The sequence below is a fragment of the Paramormyrops kingsleyae genome, chromosome 16, assembly GCF_048594095.1.
Source record: "Paramormyrops kingsleyae isolate MSU_618 chromosome 16, PKINGS_0.4, whole genome shotgun sequence".
In the NCBI taxonomy this organism is placed as follows: Eukaryota; Metazoa; Chordata; class Actinopteri; order Osteoglossiformes; family Mormyridae; genus Paramormyrops; species Paramormyrops kingsleyae.
The window spans coordinates 15058739-15083808 of record NC_132812.1 but is presented as its reverse complement, the minus strand read 5'-3'; the positions used below and the strand labels follow the sequence as shown (position 1 = coordinate 15083808).

General features: G+C 47.1%; 1 pseudogene; it reads right to left on the bottom strand.

Moving 5' to 3' along the window:
- Window positions 1–182: 182 nt before the first annotated feature.
- On the bottom strand, window positions 183–24108 carry LOC111852278 (neurabin-1-like; annotated as a pseudogene).
- Between the last annotated feature and the right edge of the window lie 962 nt (window positions 24109–25070).

The window sequence follows — 25070 nt, the reverse complement described above, 5'->3', positions numbered from 1 at the left end:
ATTGTTAGGCGGTGGAATGTGCCTGTTCCTTTCAGTGTGATGTATTAAACCTCATAGGTGGCAAATGCATTATTTTGGCAGTTTTTTATTTTAAGATATAAAGTGTTTCCACCGCGGCACCCAGTGTCTTGTTTCAACACCATGGTAACAGTAGCTGTGTCTGACAAACTGAGCATAAATGGTACTGAACACCAGTTGCAGTTTTATTTGTTCTACCATATACAACAAACAGGGAAAAATGATCCTGGTGGTATTTGCAGAACTTGCAGGAGGGATCGAACTAAAATTTCCCTTTGTCTAAATGTCATATTAATGTCCAATAATCCATTTAATCAAGTGATACAAGACAGGAAAGGAAATCTTAGCAATGTCATTTGCAGTCAGGCCCGTCATGTGACCAGCATTGGCCAATGAGGAATGTCAGGAAGGTTCACATGATATACCACAGAAGGCTTTACATCCAATCTCTGTCAAGGCAAGGCATGTACAAGCAAAGGACTCTTACAAAGAAGTGCGTTCTTGGGTACCATTATACCAATTAAAAAACTGGACTACAGGTAATCATTTTATCCCCAATCCACAGCTCTGTACTATTAGTGGGGAAAGCAGCAAGACCCTGTAAACGCATTTTTTGTATTTAAAAATTATCTGGTACTACTAGCTATTCTACGCAGTAGAAAATGTACACTTAAATGTTGATCCCTACTTTGCTGATACAAAGTTTTTTTCCCCTTTTGAGTTATGCAGTTATTAGGCCAATAAGTATAAAAAAGTATTATACAGCAAAACCTCATCACCCTTCATAGTTTAAAAGACAACAGTGCTTTTAATAACTGTACAAAATTCCTGTACCAAAAGTTCTGTACATAGCTACAGAAGTTATTCCTTGAAAAATACAATATAAAACATTTAAAAAGCTGTATTTACTCAGCACTGATGCAGATGGGGACACGTCAGCTAACCCTGCGAAGCTTTCAGGAATGAGGTATCATTTTTCCCAACCTTGGAGTGAAGTAAAACATTAAAATCGTCCTGATGTTAAACTTATGCATCTCATGGTTGCCTGATTTACCTTTAAAAACGTGAAGCACCTTCCCCTCGATAAACCAACATTTACACAACCCGACACCTTTGATTCAGGCAGGAAAGACTGGCTCTACCATACTTACAGAAGCCTATTCTCCCGCCCCCTGCAGGAGAACCGCTGTCACCGCACTCCTGTTGCATGCAAGTACAGAGCGTGAAGTGGTTTCGTAAGCAAGCGTGTTAAGTGAGCGGCAGATGAATAGTGTGGTAGTCTGAGTGGGGGGGGGGGGGGGGGGGGAGCGACAGATGCAGCAGATCACAGGACACGTGATGCTTTGTTTGTGTCTCAGCTCTGGACCAAGTCCGAAATGCCACCAGTTCGGGGCATCTGCAGGTTAGCCGACTAGTACTCAAGTGTGAGGATGTATAGCAGAACTCATGCTAATCCCAGCTTACAGTATTCATGACCAGTTCATTGATTGTTCCTAAACTGGATAAAGGAAACCTAGTAAAAGATACGTTACCGATTGGGCACCCAACGGTGCATGGTTCCAGTTCTGACCAATCAGAAGTGGAATGTGAAAATGTGTTATGCAGGCGTGTTATGCAGCAGCTTAACCTGAAGGGGAGGACAGCGGGAAACTCGCAGAGTCAGTGCTTTGACTCGTCGCCGTTGAGTCTCAACACTGTGTGTCGCCGCTGGCGGCCAGCTTCCCGCTCCGCCTCGCCTCCTTCTCCCGCTGCTTCTCCATCTTCTCCAGGGTCTTCCTCATGTCCTTCACCCTCTTCTTGATAGAGGCGCGGTCGCTCTGACTCGAGACGCCCAAGGCCTGGCAACAGAGGCGAGGGTCGGTAATTGCAGGCATGTCTAAGTACAGTCACTAAAACTCCAGCTTCTGACGATCTCCAACGGCCGCCTTTCTGGCTCAGCGATGGCAACACAAACCTCAAGCTGTGTGAAATTCAAGCACGTCAGACTTTACACCACTAGGTGGAAGTCAAAGCCCCATAAATACCACATAGCCACATTACTGGCTTATCGGTGAGAATGAATCCTTTTCGTCTACCAAGATGAATTCCGAAAGCAATTCTTTTGTTGCCGTGAAAGGACGGATGTATCCTCACCTTGAGCCTGTCACTGTCCATGTGCAGGAGTTGCTGCCCGTCGATGTCCCTGCCCGTGAACTCGGGGGTGTACTGCTCCATGTTCATGCTTATCAGCCAGAGGCAGACCTGCTTATTCGTCCAATCGGAAATGAGCCTGTTCTGCCATTGGTGCTCCTTGCCCGGGGGGGTGGGTCATCATCCAGAGTCTGAAAACAGAAACACACACACTCTTCCATACAGCCCATGTGACTAATGACAAGCCCATGCAGCACGTGGTGATGTGAAACCGCACCCAAAATGGAATGCACTTCTGAGGCAGACCTTTTGAGATTCTGTTGTCCAGCAATGAAGGACAAAAACAGAGACTCTCACAAACCAGTTAGCACATTATAAAGAGTGAACTGGCTCTTTGGTTAATATGCAAGCGAGGACTGTAACCCAAACAGGACTGTATAGCTGCTCTAAGCCACTACTGACATGCTTGAAGTGTTGACACTTAAAATGTGTGGCTTCTGATGGTCACCACCCAAAGAAGGGGGGGGGGTATGCAGGTGTTAGGAAGAGGACAGTCACCTCATGCTCACACAACTCACACAGCATCATCTGAAAGCATCCTGGAATCTTCACCCAGTGGTCAGAGTGAAGAATTCAGGCACTATCTCATAAGTATCACGCTTGCCATCATCATGCAGGCATGAGAAAGTGGGAATGTGAGGCTTTGTGAGAAAGGACCCCCCCCATTAAAAGGGATGCACAAATTAATATGGAGGGATTTGCAAGAGGCAGCAGCAGGACTCTCCACAGATGAGGAAGCCTGTGCCACGTCCGAGCCTTCCAAGACACCCCGACATCCAGCACCACAGAAAAGCCTCCCTCGGATGCACCATGCCATGCATGAAACCAGCCGAGGCCATGTCCATCCCCGGGCAGAGCAAGGCATGCTGGGTGCACGGGGCGGGCCATGTGGGGGGTGGGGGGATGGGGCCGACCACTCACCTCATTGGAAGAGAAGCTTAAAGTGTGCGAGCGCCCAGAAAAACTGGGCTCTGCAACTAGCCCAGTCAAGTCTGAACTGCGACTTTCAGCGTTTGAATCGTCTATGACAGACAAACTCTGGAACAAGTGGAGACAAGGAATGTATTAACTGGACAGAGACTCTAGGAACATACCATGTCTACTCCCAAAGGGGGGTCCAGAATATGGCAGGGGCCCAGGGGTGGATAGATAATGTGGCAATGTAGGTCACATCAAGAGACTGGGAGCCCCCCCCCCCACTCCTACTGATACTAATAAGAATGAACCAACTGGACAGAAACCAAAACAAAAGAATGTGGGTGTAGATCAAGTGCTGGAGAATTTTCACACAAATGTCAGAGGAAGGCACACATCTACGCACCCCATCCGAACCCTCTTTACCGGGAGGTAAAACAAACAAATAACAAAATTTATCAATTTATCAAAACCCACAAGCAGGCAAAACATCCAGATGCTTTTAAAGGTTTTAAAAGTGATCAGAGCACATTGACAATGAAACCAGCTTAAACATCTACATGAGAACACCCGAATGCAAAGAGCAGAAATGCAGTAATGCGGCTTCTTAAGCTCCCCCCCCCCCCCCCCAAGTGTACAGTGTTTCAGCCAAAACCCATTTCAGCAGATCAGACGCAGTGCGAACAGTTACTGCTCATTTAACAGCAAACTGCTAAACTGGGGGGAAGATTCCCATCGCCTCGAGCCCAAAATTTAGGGCTTCTCCCCTTTGGGATTACTCTTAATTATCATCCATGAGAATTAATCGCAGGCAGAGGTACACAAACATGCACTGCTGTGATTAGAGCCTGTGTGTATCTCCACATCTCCCCCCTAAGAGCAGAGTCGAGCCACACCAGGTTCAGCTTAGGGTCTGTTGTGTTCAATCTCAGTGTTCCTCAGCCCAGGCTTTGGGGAGTCCCTGACTGTCCACGTTTGCTCCCTCCCAGCTCTAAACCGACCAGGAACATGGTATTCCTGGTACAGGTGGGCTGGGAGCTGGGAGGGAACAAGCATGTGGACTACCTGAGGATCCCTGAAGTCTGGGTTCAGAAACACTGCTCCAGTTGGGTAAAAAGGCTAAAAAAAAAAAAAAGACACCATAAAAAGTTATTTTACATAAATTCTCCATCAACAGAAAATGTGAGGTCATACACCCTAACTTTTAAGGGGACATGAGGATGTTCAGTGACAGCCGCAAAGAAGGGCTTTCTAACACAGATTTACAAGAAAAACAGGTAAACCCATCATACATATTTAGATTAAAAATTTATGTTTTCATTTTAAACAAATGCTATTTTTTGTTAGTGGCTTCATTACGTTGCATCTTGTATACATTACTATCTCATACTATGCATGCAGTACTTTGCCAGTGTGGTTCATCAGTTTGACAAGCACACATTAGTAAGGGCATGACTAGGGGCAGTGAGGGGTACTGAACCGCGTGTAAGGAGCGACTGAATAAGGAAGACCAGGAAACGATTGTCTGTTTGGAAACAGGGACATCAGCCAAAGGCGGCACCCGTCTGTCTTAAGGGGGTGAGGGTGATGTAAAAGATGCCTAAATCCCTCTGGGGATTAGCAGAGAACCTCAGCTACAAAAAGACTGGGAGAAGCTCTCGTTTAAAGAGGTCCTTGGAATGGTCAACCAATGGACACGGTTTTTCTTCCTGAGCTTCTGGGATGCCAGAGAATTCCTCACAGAACTCTGGTGTCCACGTGGCTTGGGAATTGGAGCTTGTTTTTACTGGATTTCATTACGACAGAGGATGGAGCTGCCCCATCAGTCGGTGTTTTATTAGCCGAGGAGCAGCTGAAGCATTTGGTTCTCTGACAAACACCATGCCACAAACAATTTTAGACTTGAACATTGTGACTTCATTCACAAAGAGATACTATATGGACAAAAGTATTGGGACACCTGGACTTTACACCTACAGGAACTTTTATGACATCACTTATAAATCCGCAGGCATCACTTTGGAGCTGGTCCCCCCTTTGTAGCTACAACTTTCCATAAGAGTTTGGAGTGTGTCTGTATGAATTTTTGCCCATTCATCCAGAAGAGCATTTGTGAGGTCAGGCACTGATGCTGGACATGAAGGCCTGGCTCGCAATCTCCATTCCAGTTCATCCCAAAGGTGTTTGATGGGGTTGAGGTCAGGGCTCTGTGCAGCCCAGTCAAAATCTTCCACACCAAACCTCTCCAACCATGTTATTATGAACTTTGCTTTGTGCCCTGGGGCACAGTAATGTTGGAACAGAAAAGGGCCTTCCCCAAACTGTTTCGGAAGCATAGAATTGTGTAAAATGTCTTGGTATGCTGAAGCACTAAGCGTTGCCTTCACTGGAACTAAGGAGCCTGGCCCAACCCCTGAAAAACAACCCCATACCATTACCCCTCCTCCACCAAACTTTACAGGTGGCACAATGCAGTCAGGCAGGTAACATTCTCCTGGCAACTATCAAACTCAGACTCATCCATCAGACTGCCAGACAAAGAAGCAGGATTCTTCACTCTACAGAACATGTTTCCACTGCTCCAGAGTCCAGTGGCAGTGTGCTTTACACCACTGCATCTGACGCTTAGCACTGCACTTGCTGATGTGAGGCTTGCATGCAGCTGCTCGGCCATAGAAGTCCATTCCATGAAGTTCCCGGCTCTCAGATTCTGTGCTGAGGTTAATGCCAGAGGAAGTTTGGAACTCTGCAGTGTATGTGAGTATATGAGTGTGGCAATGGGTCTAAATGAAACACCTGAATTTGTTGATAGAGAGGTGTGTCCCAATACTTTTGCCCATATAGTGTATTTCTATACAAAAAAAAAAACCTGCTTCTGTTTAGGTAGGGGAAACATCCAGTTTGCGCACAGAAACTTGAGCCGCCAACTTAAGCACCAATCTGCAACAGCTCTGAAGATGCAGGAGAGGTTCTCATGATGATCATGGATGCTGGACCTGTTCCAAGTACAGCAGGTTTGCCAAACCATACAGAGTTCACCCCCCCCCCCCCCGTAACCTGAGAAAATGCCGCTGGTCTCTGGAGGGAGGGGCTGAAAAAAAACCAGGTCCTTCCACTCCTATCTCTCACGAGAACCTCACATGCTCATGTATCAGCTTTCAGCCCCAGAGCCATGACGTCCCTCACAGAGCAACTGCATCGTCGCTGCTGGCCTTCATTACCCCGTATGACATCCGGAATGACGAAGGGCGATACGCAAACTGTTAAGATACCCTCTGAGGCCGAAACGACCACAGTGGTGGACCGGCTAGCTTCTTAATGACCGTTTGACGGGAGACCGTGGAAGAGAGCTGCATTATTCACCTTGATCTTCCGGTCCTGGCTCAGTTCGCTGCCGGACTCCACGGGAATATAAGGCAGGTCGTCTTCCCTTTCCTTATCTTTGTCCCCGAACCAGGAGAAAGGCATGCAGGTAGGAATGGAGGACACAGATCCTGCCGGCGAAAGGTTCCCGCCAGATTCCTCCAGCAAGTCGGCAGATCCCCTAGGCAACAGGAAATCAGCCGTCACCGGCCAGGCCTGGACCACCATGTGCTGAAATAGGCAGCGACGGCCGGAGAGCCAAAGGACAGGGGTACCTGCTCCCAATGGATGCCCTCAGAGCCTCTTTGTCCTGTTTCTTCCCTTTCCCACCAGATTTCCGAAGGCCTCTGTCAAAATTCAGAGACTCCCAGTTACAAAAAAGCCAGTTTCATTTACAAGGCTAAGAGAATCGCTCCTGTAGCTTAGTTCATAGAGTACTGCGCCAACAATGCAAAGCTCGTTGCTTTGGTGAGGAGCACACGTAAATTGTAATCCTTCCCTCACTCTAAGTCAATAATAAAAAGCGTCAGACAAATGAACAAAAGATTTTTTAAAAATTCAGGTGTTAAAGGAAATGTACCCAAAATCTGGGAATCTTCTCTTTGGTTTCCCTGTAGAGGAGCTATCGCTCACCTCTTCTGCAAATAGAAAGAATTGTTCATGAGCAAATAAGTAAATGAATGAATTAGACTAAATATAGAGGAATGGTGGGTAATCTCTTTATAGATGTAGTGAACCATAGCTTCATATTACTTACAATTGAACAAAGGCCCCTGAGGGTCAAAAAGCTTTGGTGATACAAAAATGCTCCTTGACTGCAAGAGTGGCCACTTGATCAAAGTGCAACATGGGTGCTTAAACTCACATCTCCACGAACCTAATTACAGCGCCATGCTCAGGGTGAAGGTGAGTAGCAATAGCCTCAGCAGGGAAGTGGCAAACAGCCCTGAGAGGAAGCGTCGCTTGGCAGACAGATATCATGCGGACAGAAGCCGTACCTTTGGTGTCCTTGCCCTTGCCCTTCTTGACACTCGAAAGGAAGCCGGCATGTGGGGAGGCCGCGTCCTGGGGGGGCGACAGACTGGGGCTGCTCTCGCTGCTGGCTCTCAGGTGCAGTCCCTCACCCAGCAGTGAGGGGGTGCTAGAGAGTTCGCTCCTGCTCCCTGCATACTCCACCGCCTCCTGTGTCTCCTCCTTCTGTCCGTTCCCGGGGCAGTGCATGGCTACAGGTAGCGACAGGCTCTCCTGGATCGAACGCCTCCTTCTGGGTGGAGCAGGGGCCTCCTCCGAACCATCCTCCTGCGAAAACAAAATGGAGGGAAGATGGTCACGGGCCAACGTCTGCGTCCAATCAGCGTGCAAACGCACCGAGACTGGCGCGCACTGAAAGGAGGCCTCCAATTCCAGGAGGAACGAGGCTCTGATCTATCAAAGGAACATTCCGAACCGACCTGTGCCGGCGTGGTTGAAGACGTGAATGACGCTCTTAGCTTGCTGCGAGAGGGAGGCTGCCGTTTGGCCTTCTGGGAAAGCTGGGCTCGGGCTCGGTGGGCACTGGTGTCCAGCCTCTCCGTCACTGGAACCAGGTCATTCCAGTCCGCATCTGTGAAGGAGACGCATACGATTCAGACACAACGCCTCCCTATCAGCCATTGTAAAATGGCATTTCATTTAAGCAACACACACCATGGACAACATTTCAGGGGTTCCTGTTGCCTGTTAAACGTAGATCTTCTAAAATACCGTTTATGTTTATTTTCAGTTGACAGGGTGGCAACGTTTTTAAATTCCCTTAACAGAAAACACACTTGCTGTAGGTCTGGGGAGCTGGAATAGATACTTACTGAAGTGAACAAAGGGAGGCACGCAGTCTGAATAAAATGGCCACCAGCTCATGTACTGTAATGACGGGACGGCTAGAGAGCTCACCAGACTGCAGGGTGTCAGTGGATTGTGCTTTGCTAACAGAGTCTCCCAGTTCCAAGCTGCTTTTGCTCTCTTCCACACCTTCCGGAATGTGCTCCGTGGGTGCTCTGGCCTCAAGTCCCGCTATCTGAAAGGAGAGGTTTCTGTTAACCAACGTTTGACTGCATTCTCCACCATCATCTCTGGCTGGTTTCACCATAACACCCACTTCTCAGGCCATACCTGCTCCAGAAGTCTGTCCAACTCCTCCTTGTGATGCTTCTCCTTCTCATCCAGGGCTCTCTTAAGCTCCTCCTCCTTCTTCACAAAATCAATCTCCCTGGAGACATGGGATGGAAGCATTTTACATGGATAAAAATCAGAGTACTGTATTGGCCTGAGTATAAGACTCCCCCCCCCACACTTTTTGGCAACAGTTATTAGAAAAACGTTTTTGGAATACCAAATCTTACCTTTATAAAGAAAAATTATTTTATTTGACAAGAACATAAGTTAACCAGTAACCACAGCTTAAAAAACAACCAAGACAATCTGATTACAAGTGTATTAAACAGCAAACGTTCCAAAAAACAAATGAATTATTGGGAAGGGGGGGGGGGGTAGATTGTAATATTTATTAACTCCACAACTCTTGAAGGCCCAGAATGTTTTTGATGCAGCAGACCCACATGAAAATGACGTAATGGGACAAATCTATATTACGGTAAGACAAAACACTCATTACAAAACTTCAAATTTGTTGCCATGTATTCCCTTTTTTGTCTAGATCCTGAACATAAAACACCACCACTTTCTTCTTGTCTTATATTGGGACCAACATGGTAAGTCCATAATTGGTTAAAATGATTTGGGAAGTGCCAAAAGTTCCACGAACATCCATGACACTCTAATTGCCCGTCTCCGGGGTTTTTAAACAGCTGATATTGAGACGGAGAACAGACTCACTTCTGCTGGTAATCCTTGAGCAGTTTCTTAGCCTTGTTGTACTTCTTCTCCAGAGCCTCAAACTGACTCTGGCTCTCCATCAGGCTCTCGTTGGTCGTCTTGCACAGCGCCTGAGCCTCGAGCCAGTACTCCTCCAGCTTCTGGATCCTCTCCTTGCTCTTCTCCAAGTCCTGCTCCAGCTGTGCTTGCCTGGAGTCCTGTGCCGCTTGCTGTTCCTCCGAAATCCTCAGCTTAGTGGGGACAAACAGATGGGTGTTTGCATACATCCACAATTCACAGGGGCGAAGTCAAAGCCATATAAAGGAAAGAAGTCACGGCATGACGCAAAACAACACTTTCGCAAGCAGATGACATGAAAACAAAAAGCTAAATATTGCTTTAAAAAAAAAAAATTTAATAAAACAAGTGTCAAATACATTGTTTTTAATACTATTCAGCTACAGTAATTTGTTTATCTTTTCCCCTTGATGGACATCATTTGAATGTAAGCCAGCATATTTCCCTTAGATAATCATTAATACTACCTGAAACGTTTTGAGAACATTAGTATATAACACGCGCTGTGTACTCATGTAGGATTCTCTAAAGATCAGACACAAAGAAATTCCACAACTTTCAGTCTATCCTTAGAAATAAAATTACTGAAACTTAAGCTGAAACTAAAACAAATACAAAACTAAACAGAAATCTCTTTACAAACTAATAAAACTATACAGAAAACTAAACTTGACTTCAAATGAAAATATAAAAATAAAACCTAAACGAACAAAATCAGAATTATATCATTGATATGACACCAAGATGTTTTTATACAGGATGAGAAAAACAGGACTATGCAACTATCAATCAAACCTGAACTGTGGAAATGACCTGTGGTGGTGCACTACATGTATTTATCTTAAGGATAACACAGCAGCAGACTACAGACTACAGAGCAGGCAACTCTCAGCTCAACTGGGAGACGTGAAATCTGCAATTTGTCACACAAGTGCTACTGTGTCTGTATGACTGCGTGCTCAGGTTTTAGATATAATCAATTTTGATATATTCTATGTTTTTATACTTTCGTGTGTTTAAAAAACATGTAACACTTCACTTAAAGCACACATGTATAATGCATTACAGATACCTTCATAATGCATTAAAAGGCATTCATAAAATAGTATAAACATGGCTATAACTGTAAAAAGGCATAACATTATAGCCATGTTTATTATGCATTATGAATTCTCTATGAAGCACTATGGTGCATTATAGATGAGAGCTTCATAGAGCATTCATAATGCATCATATTCATGGCTATAAAGTGTTATGTCTTTTTATAAATAGTTAGAGCCATGTTTATAATACTTTATGAATAAATTGTAATGCATTATAAAGGTATCTATAATTCACTATGGTGATTGCTTTAAGTGTTACCAAAAAATATTCTGGAGAGAAAATTACGGCCAGACCCTTGAAAAATCAACACCCTTCCAGCATGACCTACCCTCTGCTTCACTTGGATGAGCTCAGCTGTGGTTATGCTGTGCTTTAGCTGAAGCTGTTGGAGAAAAAAAACACATTACAGTACAAAAGTAACTGTATTCCACTGTACATGTCTTGATGGTCGTGACAATCTAATTAAAAAGGCATCAAACTTTTGGAAATAACTGAATATCAAATAAAGCCAGGGAACATTATTTATCATCAATAATCATGATGCACATTTCAGTCCCAAAACCACATCTGTAGAGCTTTGGCTGAGACCACACCTCCTTGAACCTGAACCCCAGCTGAGTGGAATCCATGTTGGAGGGCAGAAACATGTCCTCATTCTCAGGGAGGTCAAACACTTCTGCTGTCCTTCCTGAGAAGCTGGAGTGCACGACCTCATCAGCATCTTCATCATCATAGTGTTCATCCTGAAAAGGGAATCACAGTCCAAACCCAGGCCACACCCAAGCCGATACCATGGACAACTGCTCACCTTGTTTCTAGAACAAATAAAAAACATCTAAAATGTTTATCAATGGGCCCCTAAGCAGAAACTTTATATACATGAAACACCCACCATACTACCTTCTCTCAGCCCAATCCCCAGGAAATCAGAGACAGTCCACATTTTTGCTCCCTCCCAATTCCCAGCCCAAAAAGGACACAGAATACATGGTTCAGGTGTGCTGGGAGCTGGGAAGGAGCAAAAATGAGGACTGCCTGGGGCTCCCCATAGACTGGGTGGAGAAACACTGATTTAATATTTTATGGTGCAATGATTCTGCTACACATGTTCAAACTTCCTGCATGTGACTGTTCTGCTTGTTATTTCTCAACATGCATCAACAGCTCCTGCATCTCTGGTCGGCGAGATCATAAACTTCATTTCCAGAGGCTGTGAGATAGATACACACTATTGCACAAGTGCAGTTGAAGGAGACAGTTCTTTGTATTATTGACATCTTGAGACCAAAGTTATTTACTGTTGACTCCATACTTGGAATCACTGAGGGTGAACTGCATGCTAGCATTGGTTGGTAAGGGGCAAGATGTGATTGGTTGGTAGGGGGCAAGCGGTGATTGGTTGGTAACTGTTGGGAGTGGCTGACATGGAGAGGTTCCCCTGCTTGGTGGATATGTGCAATTGCTCACTTCTTCTGTAGACTGCTCATAGAGATCTTCTAGGTGCATCTGCTGGTTCCTCTCCTGCTCCAGGGTTTCACTGATGAGGCGGGCCACCTCACTCTGCGTCCCTGGCTTCTCCCGCCCAATCAGGAAGCTGCACATAATGAGACCTTTGAGTCAGTGTGCAAAACAGCCAACGGGGCGACAGTGGTCCCGTTTCCCATCTGCTGATGACACTCCCTGGTCTTCAGAGGTAGAGGAAGCAGGGCAGGGAAAACAAACAATGGAAGCTAGGTGTGTGCTATAGTAAACAATGAACAGATCCACCGCTAGGCTGGATAGCAATTCTCCAGAGCATGCGGCCAAACAATAGGGCGCAGGTCTGGATCTGGATCTGATGTCATCTGAGGCTGTAGTTTCTCCGTTTCTTATTATCCCTTGTTGTATGCAATTTACTGCAACCTGCTGGACTGGCCTTGTAAGTCAACTCGGATAACATGGCCGAAAGCGGAGAAGCGGTGCTAGCAAATGCATGTTTGAGACTCACTTCACTGTGCCTTTGGTGTTCTTCAGGACTGTAGCGGCGAAGAACTGCGTGACCCCAACCAGGCTGATGCCATCCACTTCCACGATCTGGTCATTGACCTGGATCCTTGAAGACACAGAAGGTATTACTCTGAATACAGGTTAGATGCCAACCTTTTTAAATCCCACACTGGGCCAAGAGTAGGAAGTTAGTAAGGGTCTGAAAGATTCTCCCTACCGTCCATCCTTCTCTGCCGCCCCACCATCTGTTATGGTCTTGACAAAGATTCCCAGTTTCTCCAGGCCTTGGTCTGCCCCCACGCCCATTCCAATGATGCTGATACCAAGGCCTTTGTCCCCTGCATGCAAGAAAGAGCATCGCATGGGTCATCATCCAGGATATCCTGTTTCAGGTAGAGCAGTGTTTCCCAACTTGGTTCTCAGAGACCACGTTTCGGCTCCCTCCCAGCTCCCTGTCAGATGGTCCACATTTTTGCTCCCTCCCAGCTCCCTGCCAGATGGTCCACGTTTTTGCTCCTTTGCACCTCCATACTAGACAGTCAACCTTTTTGCTCTCTACCAGCCAGCTCCCCTATGGGTCCCTGAGGACTTGATTGGGAAACACTGAAGCAAAGGACACATGAATGGAATGACCACAAGAAACAGACCCACCTTTTACGATCTCCACAGGAAACACGTCCATCTTCTCCACCCTCTTCTCAAGCTCATACTCGGCGGATGCTGCCACAGGGTCCACCTCGTCATTGCGCCGGTCATAGTCCTCATTGGAGTACGTACTGTACACCTGTAAGGGGGGGGGGGGAAGGCCACTGGTATGAGATTTAAAACGGCACCCCACACCTACCTTGCAGCCACAAAGCCAACAGGCAGCAAGCACATGTGAAGACCAGCAAGTAAACAGCGACACACCTCAGAACACTATACATTTAGGTATCCACGTACGCCAGATTCCATCTTGGAGTTTTTGAACATGGTTGCCATGTGAACCATTACTACGGCATACCACAATGTCCCTATTTTACTGTTATAATGTGGAAAGCTGCTATGGCTTGTTTGCCCTCCCGCCCTCTCCCCTCCCTCCCCTGGAGATTTGGCATAGTTCAGTCACTACTGGTGAAAACACAAGTCCATGACATACACCATTAAAAGACCCCGCAATGTCACAAGCTCAGAAATTAATAAGCCTAGGAACAGATTATCACATGGTCTTGGCTGCCTGTCTAGCTGCTTGGTAGCAAAAACTGCTGTTGGTGAATGATCTTCTATGTCCAGTCCTTACATATAACTCTGACCCACTACTGAGGGGCTAACCACAAGAAGGGAAGTTCGGCAGAAGTTTGGGTAAGCTGTCCCTCAGTTAGGAGCAAACGAGAACACTGCAGTGAAGTAGGGCACAGCTGGGAGCAAAACAAATGGATCTGTGCAGAAGCTGGATGCAGAGGATCGACAGGTTCTACACCTCAGCCGCTTCAGACAACATTAACTACCCATCAGCGCCTATTTTACAGCTATGTCACGCATAACTCAGAACACAGAAATCCCCATTAAACAAGAAATTCATGAGTCCCCCACCCCGAAAACGTCACCCCTCCCTCATTCACAACCCCATCTGATTTAAACACTCAACTTCCTTGATCTGCAACTCCATAGCAGATACAACAGTAAATTCCAATATGTCTACGAATGATGTAGTGAACTGACATTAGACATGCCCCCCACTCCCCATGGTGGTAGACCCTGCAGGTGGTGGTGGGGGGGGGGGGGGTGGCCGAAAGGATGAGGTGATGCAGTGACAATGATTTCTTTTCCCCAAATGCAGTGGAATGTAATAATAAAAGAAAACTCAATGAAGAAGAAAAAACCCCGGAGGTATTCACAAATCTACAGCTAGGGTGGGAAACATGGCCACTCTACTCATGGCGTGGGGATTCAGCCCACACCCAACACCAACCAACCCCCAACTCTTATCTTAAATAGGTTCGTACTATAAACAAAGAAAAATCCTTAACACACAAAATACAGATGTAACAAGGGACCCTCCCCTCAGCAACAATTCCTTGGTTCCAATTCTGACAAGAAAAGAAAACTACAACTCCCATCAGCCATCAGCTCTGGGATCCTTTGACCCCTGCAGTTACCCTGCCTCAAAGAAACTGGTAAATAAAATCAAAACAAAATCCTTTAGCAATTACCACCACTAAGTTGAAGACTGAACATTGAATAAAAACCTTTTAAATTATCTACACATCCAGTTGGCTACCCTGAATGATGTAATATCTGCCAAGAGTTTACCGCGCTGTCCTAGGAATAATAAAACAGACTTTGAAACCATGGAAATTGCCTGTGCTTGTCCCTAATACATGATTAAACCCACTGGAATGGATGTCTACCCCCAGCACAACACCCCCCCCCCCCCCAGATCAACACCACCCACCCTCACAGTGTGTGGTTCTGTGGGGCCGCCAACTACATTAGGCCCACAGCCATTCCAGAGCTTGTCGTCACGCCTCGTTGTTGCGGGCCGGCACAGACAGGAACCGCAGGCCAGGACCAGCTCTGCCCAGCTAGAGACATTCTGCATGAGGGCACACAAGGTCTCTAGCTCTGTGTGTGGAACACACAGGATTTAACGCAGGAGGCATGGGAGATGCTGGCAAAACCACTGACGGCCTGGGCCAATGATATACACACAACATTCTAGGCAACCAGTCTAATATCCGCAATGGGAGGTCACATGTAGCCAGGGACGTCGGAGGGGTTACTATACCCTGGCAGATTCAGGGGACCCAGCACTTTATACGGGCCACAAAATATGGCAACATCTGCCAAGGGGGCAAAAGGTTGATATTTTGCCAGCAGGACTACAATTTCTAACTAGGGCCTTGCATGTAGGATCAATTAAAACAGCTACACTCTCCATCCACGGCCCCTTTTCTGTGGATTCCATTGTCAGCGGCAGCAGAGTCAAAATTAAAATGTACGGCAAGAGTCACACAAGACGGAATAGGAATTACAGTAAGACGCCGACCCCCCCCAAGAGAGGCGACTCAAGTTCAATTAACAGCTGCCGGATTGTCTGCGTGGGACGCCGGGTTACTCAACGCGCGTTACTGCGGTAGACCACCGCTGCTGAGTAAGGATCCAAGCGGCCTTCGAGTATGAAACGGCCCTTTCATTCCCCAGAAAAAAAAAAAAGATTGCTCACATTCCAATGTCGCATTGCTTCCCAGAGCCACTAGGGGCGCCTCTAGCTGGGAGAACTCGTTTTCACCTCGCTGAGACAATTTGTTAAAAGCTGCGGCTTCTGAGTGCCCCGCAGATGCTGGAAGTGGAACGTACAATTTATAAAATTAACCCTGTTCTATTTATTATTGTTTTTTGAATGCCAGACATAATCACATTGACGTGAACAGCCTATATGGTGCCTCTAGAAGCATGTAGGGCCCCGGCGATGTAATACAGTGAACATGCCCAGTCTGGGTAATACAATGCAAGGTTTTGCAAGCCGAGAGCGTGTGAGAACTTGAAGGGACGGGAGGGGCCCCGCCTGACCTGCTCCCCACTCAAACCTGGGGCAGTGCAAAAGCTACACAACACCGGAGTCAGACTGAACTGAGATCATGGAAAACTACAGGAAGGCGAGGCTGCAGGAGAGAGCATGATACAGGAAGATGGCTAACGCTGAACGCAGCACACAGGAAGACGGCTAACGCTGAAAGCAGCACACAGGAAGACGGCTAACGCTGAACGCAGCACACAGGAAGACGGCTAACGCTGAAAGCAGCACACAGGAAGATGGCTAACGCTGAATGTAGCATTGTACACACAATGCATACATGCTGCACCCGGATCCGCAGGCAGTCATACAAGAAACTGATCAGCATATAATCAGTAGATAAGCTCAGCGGTTGAATTCAGAATTTAAAATCAATTAAGTCAAAAATAGCCAATTTGCCATTTATTTTCTGCAATGGCTCATTTTTGAAAGCAATTCCTATATAATATATGCAAATTAAAGTCCAGCGTTACAAGCAACATATAGCTTCATAGAGACATGTTAATGAAGTCTGATTTATTCCCATTCATTCAGTGCTACTGGGTGTCTCCTGCAAACCAGAGGAGCAGACAAGAGTCATTGAGGGCAGACAAGAGTCAGGAGCCATGACGCTGAAATCAGTCATTAACATTAAAAACAGGAGCTTCAGCGTCACGGACAGACTGCACACCCCTGCCATCACCAGGCTGATATACTCCAGATTCTTGCAGTGAATTACTTCTTTTTAATAGTTAACCATTCTTGATTTAATGCTGCTTCAGCGGTGTATTAGCGGGTTTTAAATGCAATAAACCATCTGGTCTGCAAACCCAAGAAATAAAATTACGAAGTCGTCCACAGCCACAAAAAACGTGGACTTGAGATGTGCGGTCATCTTGAAGACAGAGCAGAGTTAACGCCTGCATTTTCTCCGAACCATTTTTTCCCCCGCTCAAAATCTGATGGCACGAAACGCTCCAGCGACCTCGAACAATGTGCTTTTATTCGCCGAAATCTAATATCTAGTCTGTTATATACACAGCCGGTGCATAATCACAGGACAAACAGTCCGGTCCAATCGCTGTTGGGGGGGGTCTCACAAGCTGACTCGTTGAGTAGGCTTTGGCATTATGCTACAAGATATTTCAAAAGCCTCAAGGTAAAAACTGAATCGGGCTTACGTTCTTAAGCTAACACCTAAACAAACGCCTTCCCACGTGAGAAATCCCTCCTGCTGACTGGTGTCCTGGGATATGAGGGAGGCAAACCGCTTTTAGTTTTTTGTTCCAACAACTGTGACTAAAAGGGACTTCAGCTTCTATGACACACACAAGTCCAGCCTGCATACACTGACGGAGGGAACAGTCATTTTATTTATGCCACTCCTCTTCCTCTAGTGAGGGAAAACTCATCCTCTGCCCGCCTCCCATGCCGGGAGCTTTTGGGAAAACTCAAGAGTGGGAGAATTTCGTACCACGAGCTGCCCCCCCCCCCCCCCCCACCCCACCCCACCCCACCCAAAGGCCACAAATCAAAACAGGCTGCGAGGAGCAGGGGAGAGGCCGGCCAGGGATCGCACTGTAATCAGGACGGGGGCGCCATGCCAAGATATTCAGGGCTGCAGAAATTGAAAGGAGGACCGGCCGTATTTCCCGAAAACCACAGGAAAAAAAAAAAAAATGACAGAGGACAAAGCCTTACATTGAACCAGAGGACTGCAATTCAAGCACACCTCCTTTAACCTTGAGGAAGGTACTTAACCTTAAATCGCAGTAAAGATCCACCTTAAAATACGTTTTAAATTGTTGACAATCCATGCTACCCTAAATACAGCTCCTAGCTTAACCGAGTAAATAGTAATAATCAGGGCAACGTGATTTTGTTACCAGCTCTTCCTCCCACGAGTGCATAACTGAGTGAAGGTTATTTGTTTAAAAACCCTGTTGTAGAATATTAATACTGACGGCATTTGCCCAGCAGGGTCTGAATTAGACATGCCGGCGCAGGGGTGAAAAAGTCACGCGTTAATGGTGGGGGAGCGGAGCCCTGAGCAGACGTGTATGAGGCGTAAGCAGATACCCTTGGCATCGAGCTACAGGTTGGACAGGTTTCGCAAAGCGGTGACTAAACCACCCATCCAGGAAGTGACACGCCCCTGTAGTGGTGGGTGGGGGCCCACTCTCCACTCACAGCACCCCGGGGGTGGGGGGGGGAGGCTAATCTCACAATCCATATTTCAAACGGATTCTACACAAAATTAATTTGGGAGGAGGCAGAGGCCAATATGTTTGAGAGGGGAGGAGAAACTCTGAATGGGGTCAACGGAGAGCAGAGCAGCAAAGTTTGCCCAGGTGACGGGGAGGGGCTCAGGTCTTGGCACCGGTTCTCTGATTACAAAGGGCGTGGAATTTGGGCCCGACACATTCCACCGGCCTCCGGAAGAGACAGGAAAGTGGAAAGCACGGCGCCGACGAATAACAAGGGACAGTGCCCGGAGGGGGCCACAAGACAAACACAGTAATCCGGGTTTCATCAGGAGCATTCAGGGCGGGGGCACGGGGACATAGAAAAAGGGCCATGCAGTGAGCTGGGCGGGGGGTGCCATGCAGAAGAGTGATAACATTAAAACCCCTAAAAAAGGGACAACAAAAGCATAGCAACACATAACCCACTAACACACAGCAGAGTGTGAAATAAATCAGGGTGGAGTTTGTTTCATTTTTTTTTTTTGGAAAGGATGGCTTCCTAATTTGAGATCGGCGCTCAAAGAGCAGACTGAGTGAATCCCACCAGTGCCTTCTTTACACGCCCCAGAAAGCTCACGGCCACTCGTCACACGCACCACTGAGAGATGCCCGGGCACAGGGAGGGTGGGGGTGCAGGAAGCACTAATGATTAACCCCCCCAGAAGCCGTCACTCGTATGATAGGCGAGATTTACTAATAGCCTACTAGGCCAGAGTGACCTTGGACACACCAACTGAGAGTCTGGACTCACCAATTATTCATTTATCAAGTGTGTGCATGTTTTTATGGCATGAATCAACAGACAGAAAAAAAACAGACATTCAGTTGAATCAAAGTTTAATTAACACATTTTCAACAAATTCACACACCTACTCAAGTTTGTTTTGCGGTTCGCTTTTCCCCGAGGACCTCTTTAAAATGCTTCTTAACGGTTAAACGGCTTCATGCCCCTGGACAAAGACATTCCAGCATTACCAGAAGTCTAATTGCTGCAGAGGCAGGATCACGGGACGTTTCTGTGGCCTAACCCACCTACCCCCCGGCACAGGTGAAAACATGACCAGAGAACCTCGCACGGCCACAGGAGATGGGGGTGGGGCAGTGTGAACCTCAGGAGGTCAGCACACTGTGTCCATAATCAGAAGGTCATTAGATCAAATCCCAGGGTTGCCAGTGATTTCATCGTTGGGCAAGGCGCTTACCTGCCTGAACCTGCTTTCAATTGTACATTGTTTTTTGGTCAAAGGCATCTGATACATGAAGAAATTGTAATTGAGATGGACCTCCAGACCACATGGAGGCTGTCTGCAGCCAGATACAAGTGAGAAAAGAGGGCAGTGAAACAAAGAAAAAGGGATGAGGGATTGATGAAAGACTGACTGCACCGTCCTACGAAAGCAGCCACGAAGTACGAGTTAACGACTTGGCATCTTTGCCACCTGAAAAGGCGGGATTCATCCATGCCTGTACCAGCGAGGGCGGCGCGGTGTGCAGGTGATGAGGCCGGACCCAAATAGAGGGCCGATCCCCCCTCCCGGCCCCTGAACGGCACAAAGAGGGCCCTTCTTTAGCAAGCCCCCCCCCCCCCCAAAGCCTCGGTTTCTGGGAGACCTAGTTCTGCCAGAATGTGTCACGTGACAGAGTGAAGCAGCCCCTGAGAGAGACCTGGCTGGGCCACATGGCTGCGCTAGAGAGGGACGGAGAGGGGAGGGCTCGACTGGTGGGGGATCTGGACCACGCAGACAGTACCGATCCAAACCGCTCCAGGGTCCTCCATCAAGCACTTTAATATGAGACTTTCAGAGCTTAAAACAAATATATTTAACAAGCAGTGTTTTGTTTTTTTATTTAGTTACTTCCTATTGGTTAGAATACAGTGGGATGTAGGAAAAAAAGACAACGGAAAGTGTGACGGGCCAGTGGTCACTTGCAGTGGGACACTGGACGCTTGTGGGAGGTTATTCTGAGCCCTGACCATTCAAGGCAAACAGCTGCTCACATCCCAACCCAGGCGTGACCCCTCACGCAACTTCTGGGAGGTCTACGAGGTCACTCTCAGGTCCTACTTCAGGAAGTAGTCCACTAGGGCAACTCGTACAGCTTAACTGAAATACTGTTCCTCGTCCCTGCTTTTATTGCTCAGGGAGGAGCCTGAAATAACGCTACCCTTCAGTCAGCTGCAGGAAGCTTCCGGAAGAGGCCAGAAAGAAGGAGAGAGACACTACAGCAAGGAGGAGACCAAGTGAGGCTGACAAAATGGGAAGACATATCCAGACAAGGAAAACGGGCAACATATCGGTTGAGAATGTGAACTCGTTTAGTCATTTAGCAGATGGTTTTATCCAAACTGACATAGACTTGAAAAAGCAGGGTCAGAGTTTCTGGAGCAATTGGGGTTAAGGGCCTTGCTCAAGGGCCCAATGGTGGGATCACTCTGCCAACCACGGGGTTTGAACCAACAAAAAAATTCTGATCACAGGCACAGCGTTACAGAGCAACACACCAACCCCACACCACCAAAGTCTGCATAGTTAGGTTGAAGTAGAAGCCCAGGGTTATGACCAAAACTGCTCCACTTAAAACTATGAAGGACACCAGTATGAAAGAAGAGAGCAACAGGTTCTCACAGGAACTCAAGTTTACATCCCACCTTCACAGACAGCGGCGAGAAAATTAAAGAGAGCTTCCACATTGGAGATCTAGATGTTGTTACACAGAAACAAAACACCAACATCAAGTCCCGACATCATCTAAGCTTTCTCCCTCTGCTTCACGCTGAAATAATGAAAGCAAGTGAGGGTCCAAATTCCGAGGAAGTCACCAAAACAGAGTCAGACACCACCACATCTAAGACCAGCAGAGCACAAGTGTCCTATTAAACACATCCAGTGATTAACCAGTCTTCCAGAAAAGCTGCTAAATAAGCACCACTGCACAAAAGCAGTAAGTCTAACCCATTGATTTGAGTTTAACTAACAATGTCCACCATGCATCTGCAAATGAAGGAAATGGAGTCCAACAGACTGTGAGCAGAGTCTCTGTGGTTAGCCCTGGGGCAGGCCCCAGTGAGGCAGACTGAAGCATATCTGCTCCACCACAAGCAACTTCCACATGTTCTTTAGCTTGCTCCCAGAGCAGTGAACACCAACCTCTCCCAGGACCCCTGACCATGGGACCGGACGGCCCTGCGCTATTGACAGACTGTCTGCATGAGTGGCCTCAGCTTCGATTAGACATGGACGGGTCTACAGGCCGAGGCAAAAAAAAAATGCGGCCTGTTCTCTACAGTCACAGTCGTTCCGCTGAATAGATACAATGACAGAACCAGCACTGTGTTTGCATTTCTCTGATGGTGTCAGGGCGGGGAGGTGACATCATGGACTCAGGAATGCTACTGTTTACAGGTAAAGCCAAGCCTCTCATCCATCTGGAATTAACTGACTTCAGCATTCAAACATTCAGCATTCAAGCAAGTCAATTACATTCAAACATATTTCATGGTATGCTTTTCAATGAATAATTAAAGCTAGTTTATCCAAGTTTCTACCAGTTAGTTAAAGAGTAAATCAGTGATGGTACATCAATCTCATCAGCCGTCTTCATTTGACAATGTGGCACTCCTCTATCGAGTCATACAGCTGTTGGCTAGGCTGTGCCCTAGTTCTACTCTTGACATGTATGAAGAAAAACTAGGTTAAGGACAGGGATGGCTATAATACTTCCAGAAATAAAAGTCCTTCCTCTGAACATTTTGGCAATCTATGACTCACTCAGACCCAGTGTAAAGCACAAAAGCAATGTCACTTTTTTATGAGTTATATCAGTACTAGAACTTGGCAACGCCACCGTCATGTTCACCGGCCAAAATGTCGACACGTGTTCAGTAAACAATTTGCCAAACTCATCCGATCTTCTCGGCCCAAACTGTGCTCTCTGAGAAATAAAAACACAGCCACCCAGATCCAGCCGATACAGACTTGTTTGACAAAGATTCCCTGAGCATAAAGCCTGCAGGTAAAGGACTCCAGCTGCAACAGGAAACAAGATATTATCTTTTTTTCAAAAGATCTCTGTTAGAGTGCGTCAAGCCTGGAATCTCAAGATCTTTACTTAAGAAAAAAAAAAAAGAAAAAAAAAGATAAACAAATTCTTCAAAAGAATACATACCCGAATCGGTGCAGTAGAGAACTTGATCTTCCTCTGACGACACTGCTCCTCCTCATCAGACAGGCCTGGCACCTCCTCGTACTCCTCTGTGGGCTCGTCCTCCTCATGGTGCTCCTGGTCCGTGTCCCGGTCGTCAACAAAGGCTGCGTTCTCGATCCCGTAAATGACGGGTGACCCTCCCTCCTTTAAGCTGCGGTCAGCCGGCTCCTCCGGCTCGATCTCCTCCTTCCTGTGCTCCCCCAGCTCCCTGCAGTCCACCTTCTGACCAGGTGATTCAGGCAGCACCCGGCTCTCTGCTCCCCACCCTGACCCCGGAAGCTGGCCACCAACTCCAACCTTCTTCTCCTGTGCCACGTGCCTCACCTGCATAGCTGCCAGCTCCCCGCTGGTCTCCACTGTTGAAGGAGGTTTTACAGGTGCCTCACAGGGACTCCCTTTTGAGGAGTCTGTCCTTTGCTCCTTTGGCCGCTCTTCTTTTTGATCCTCAAACACATCATCTTCAATCTCGTCGCTCTCGGATGACTCGTTCTGGACAACCACTAGCTCTGCCCGGACTGTTCCCTGACCGGCTGGATCCACTAAAGAGGCCTGTCCCTGTGGCTTTTGCCTAGTGGGGCTCTGGGCAATGTGCCCATCCAGAGCTTGGTCTGAACGGTCAGATATGGGACTAGAAGCCTTGGCTGCAGTGGGGGATGTTGGTGGACTACAAGGCTTGAACCCAACAGGGGATGCAACAGATTTACAAAAAACATCATTTAGCAGAGGGGGGCTTCTAAGGGGGCTGCCAGCACCGGGGGAGGTCCTCTTCGGAGACCCATCGCTAGATGGGACTGAAGGCAATGAACGCTCAGAGGCATTTTTCATCTTGAGTGGGCTATCTGGTCCCCTACCAGACACCCTGTGGTTTGATTCCTCATTGTCACTGTCCACCATGAAGTTCTCCAGCCTCCTGGAAATAGGTCCCGCATTTAGGGGTGACCTCGTCACCTGCTTCGCTTCCTCCCCACTGTCCTTTTCCTCCGTCATACCTTTGCTCGGTGCCGTGGTGCTCTGCTCCAGTTTATTGCCATCAACATTACCCTCCAAGGAGCCAAAAGACCTCCTAGGACTCTTTGCCTCATCAGACATGCTGCCCAGTGAGGGCCGGCCCACCACCTTGTTTAGGGAATATTTCTCTGTGGGTGGCGGGTCCTTACTGCCTCTCTCAAACAGCTTCCTGGTCACAGAAAACTTCTCAGCCAGAGCAAATTTGTCAATCTCGACATCTTCCCCCTTGGTGGTTTTGTCTGAAGCCAGGGACTCTGGGCTGGCGACACTACACAGACCCGTTTTCTGTGTGCTACCTGCAAGCTGCAACTTAGGTGGAGAAACCTGGGACATGTCACTTTTTAACGGCACTTTTGCTTCTTGGACTTCCTGCTGCTGCCCATCCATCTGAAGGAATATGTTCTTTATTTTATGGACTCTGTTTCCGAATGATCTCCCCCTGGTGTCTTCGCGAGTTTCGTTAGAGCCATTTGCGTAGGACTTGTTAGCCCTGTCGGGTTTCGCTCCGTCAAAAGAACATTTAATCGCATGAAAGTCCGATTTGTACGCGTTTCTGTGAGGGGAAGCGCTCCTCAGGGATCGGTCGTTTTTACTCTCAGCCTTCATCATTTTCGGAGATGAAAAAGAGCAACTAAGTAAAAGAACAAGTTCAGACTGTTTGGGGAGATGGCAAAAAAACTGGATTCAAATCTCGGTTTCCCGTTCCGTTGTAGTTTGATGCGAAGTCCGTTTCCCTACTTGAGCTCTGCCATGAGCTAGTCCCGGCGCCTTTCCTCAGACTGCGTGCATCTAAAAAGAAAGTACCAAACCAACCACAAAGACAACTTATTATTAACAGTATACAAAAAGACTCTATTTGTTTCTCCTGCCCAGTCAATATGCAGGATCGTGAATGATTTTGAGCGCATACTTCCCAATACGATTCACGTAAGTAAATAAGCGCGTTCTTAACAATTGCTGTAGTTACAATGGGAAATCAAAGTTACTTTCGCAGTTACTATTACAAACTTCATATCACCCAACTGCCTTTTCTCTATATAATCATTTCACCAAGGAACGTTTCCTGAAAACGCCTTAACTGAAATTAGGTGTCCCGCACTACTTAGCTATGGAGCTAGCGAGATGACTATTGTCACAAGAGGAACATCCAGACAGCAAACATACTGTCCGATGTCCGAAACAACTGTAGGAAAAATATCCACTTGCACAATCATGCACAATCGGTGTCCGCAACGATCCCTAAGCTGAAAACAGAACCATCGTTTTAAAAGATCTTTTGTTTCAAATAAGTCTCTTTAGCGCATCGGACATTTACTTCTGGATAAGTTAATTAAGCCACAAGCAAAGAAAACAACAGTAAAAAGCTGTAGATATTGAAAACATTTAAGCGCTTCACCTCCAACCGCCTGGTTTTGCGTTTTGGAGCGCCGGTTAAGTGCTCGTCCCTTGAATCACACTCCCAAACTTGTCAGCGCCATCATTCCCCCTTTTCCAACGTTTCCTTTCCCTTCACTCCTTCTCCTTTGCTCTCTTGCTCGCGCTCGCGCTCTCCAAACACACAGACCTGTCCC